Source organism: Notamacropus eugenii, chromosome 6, assembly GCF_028372415.1.
Source record: "Notamacropus eugenii isolate mMacEug1 chromosome 6, mMacEug1.pri_v2, whole genome shotgun sequence".
NCBI lineage: Eukaryota > Metazoa > Chordata > Mammalia > Diprotodontia > Macropodidae > Notamacropus > Notamacropus eugenii.
The window spans coordinates 87,649,414-87,651,914 of NC_092877.1; the positions used below are offsets into that span (position 1 = coordinate 87,649,414).

Consider the following 2,501-nt stretch of genomic DNA (forward strand, 5'->3'; position numbering starts at 1 on the left):
AAAGATCCCTAATCACATTAAAATAATTAATAATGCAAATATAAATACTGTTTGTAGTTAAAGAAACCCTTGTTTCTGTACTTGATTCCTAGTAAAGACTCTTGGTTGATAAAAGCAAGATTCAATCAGAGGCACTTCATTATACTAAGAAAAAAACAGAAAAAATATCCTATTTTTCTATTTATATCCAAAATGTCACACAGAGTTTTGGTTTCTTGCTTTTGTTTTGTTTTTATTCCCTTGAAGGGGCATTTTATTCCTTGGAGCTGAAATCAGACATAGCAGCAGATGCAAAATAGAGTAACAAGCACAAAAGCATCATGAGTGGATGCTTCAAAATTGGAAAAAAAACAAAACAAAACAAAGCAAGAATTAGAAGAGGCCTAAGAACACACTCCTTTCACCTTTGCTGGTGTATGTGAGTATGGAATATTTTATATGTATAATACATATGTATATGTTGTGTGTACAGATGTGTATACATATATGTGTATATGTGTACATTTATGCTTATATGCTTTATATTCAAAGTTTTTTGATTTATTGATTTTTTAAAATTTAGTTCCCTCTTCCTTTTTTCTTTTTTTGTCCTTTTTTCTTTAAAAAATAACTGTCATATGGGATGACTGTTATGAAAAAAGGAAGTGATGCTAAAAATAAATGTTATAAAAACAAACGATAATGATAAAATATATTTTTAAAAGGAATCAGAAAGATAATGTTGTCCTCATATCTGGTTCCCAGTCTTTATATCTATTTCCTCTTTTATTCCAGGTGAGGATAGTATCTCTTATATTTCTTAATCTTTAACATTCAACTTAAATCTTTACTTTAATCTTCAACCCCACGTTTTCATTTAGTTCCAGAAGTCCTTATGTGAATGTGTTTTTGGTGTACCATGCTACTTTAGTGTTCTTTTAAATACAGTTGGAAATATAAGTGTGTGTGTGTGTGTGTGTGTGTGTGTGTGTGTGTGTGTGTGTAAAGAGAGACAGACATGTGGTAATTAGAAAATGTCAAAGTTTTTTGATCCCAAAGAAAGTTTAGAAATTTAGAGCTAGAGGAACAACAGAAGGTATTTCTATTCCCTAATTTTACAGATTAAGCAAGTGAGACGTTAATAAATTTGTTCAAAGTAGCTCTGGAGGTGAATAGAAACTATGGCTTTGAAACTATGTTCTCTAACTGAATGCAGAATGTGTTCCCAACAGTTTAAATTCTGCTGAAATTTTCTTTATATTTCTGCAAAATAGGTTATTAGTTTGTTCAAATTTACTTCTGTTAATAACATTGGTACATCAAATTGTAGCTTCAATGTATATTTAGACCTTATTTCATGCAATTTTCATTTATATGCTCTATATGCTTATGTTACTTGCTTGTGATTCTACCCATGCTTTAAAATCTAGCTCCAATATTCCAGTGCCAGTTCCTCCATGAAATTCCATGCATTCTCTACAGTTATTACTAAATTCCTTGGATTTTTCCTTGAAAGTATTCTTGGCTTTTCCCTAAAACAGTTTTACTTCTCCTAAGCATTACTAATATTTTATTTTACACGTATTTGTGTCACATCTCATCTCCTCTGGTAGAGTATAGGAAAAATGTAATCTTATAGGCCAATAGTGTTTATCCATTTATGGAGTAAATGCTATTGGTCTCTGAAGTGAGCAAAAACATTCCATTTCAACTTGAATCTCTCTAGGTACTCCAGGAAAGGGGTACAAATGAAATATTCTTTTTTGTTTATTTAGCAGAATGTAGTTTATTTATGCTTTCAAAAAGGTAGTTGTCACAGCATACACACCTCACTAGTAAAGTGTCCGCCATTTACCCAAGGGGTCCCTGGTGCAGATGTACTTAACCCCATAGTAATCAGGAATAAGTCACTTCTCAGCTTTCATTCCATCAAATTCATCAGCATTGAACTTGGTGAAACCTCATTTCTTGGAGATGTGGATCTACTGGTGGCCAGAGTACTTGAACTTGGCTCTACGCAAAGCTTCAATCACATGTGCTTTATTCTGGACCTTAGTTAAAATCAACATGATAATTTGACCAATGTGTACACTGGCTACAATGCCCTAGGGTTTCCCAAAGTTTCCCCACATGCCAATCTGGAATCTATCCTCCCCAGCACATGACAACTTCTTCTTGATGACGTGGAAAGGATATAGCTGCACATGAATATGAAAGTAATCCTTGCCACAACTCTTCACCATGTCCTTGTTGGCACTGATCTGAATGGCTTCTAAGGCTTCTGATGACAGCTGTTCGTATTCATGTGACACCATGTGACCACACAATGGAATTTTATCCACTTTCACTTCCTTCCTACCAATATTGAAGATTCTTATCTTGGCATCAGGAAGTCACCTACAGAAAAGGGACTTCAGATATAGCTTATTTTTACAGTTATGGCAGAATGATGGCCCATGGCACCTGCACCAGCAGGGACTGTCTTGCAGCAGGGAAAGGGAAAAATGGAATATTCTCTCCCT

The 2,501-nt window shown here is 34.2% G+C and overlaps 1 pseudogene; it reads right to left on the reverse strand.

Annotated features, from left to right (window-relative positions):
• Nucleotides 1-1,779: 1,779 nt before the first annotated feature.
• Nucleotides 1,780-2,294, reverse strand: LOC140510465 (large ribosomal subunit protein uL16-like; annotated as a pseudogene).
• Between the last annotated feature and the right edge of the window lie 207 nt (nucleotides 2,295-2,501).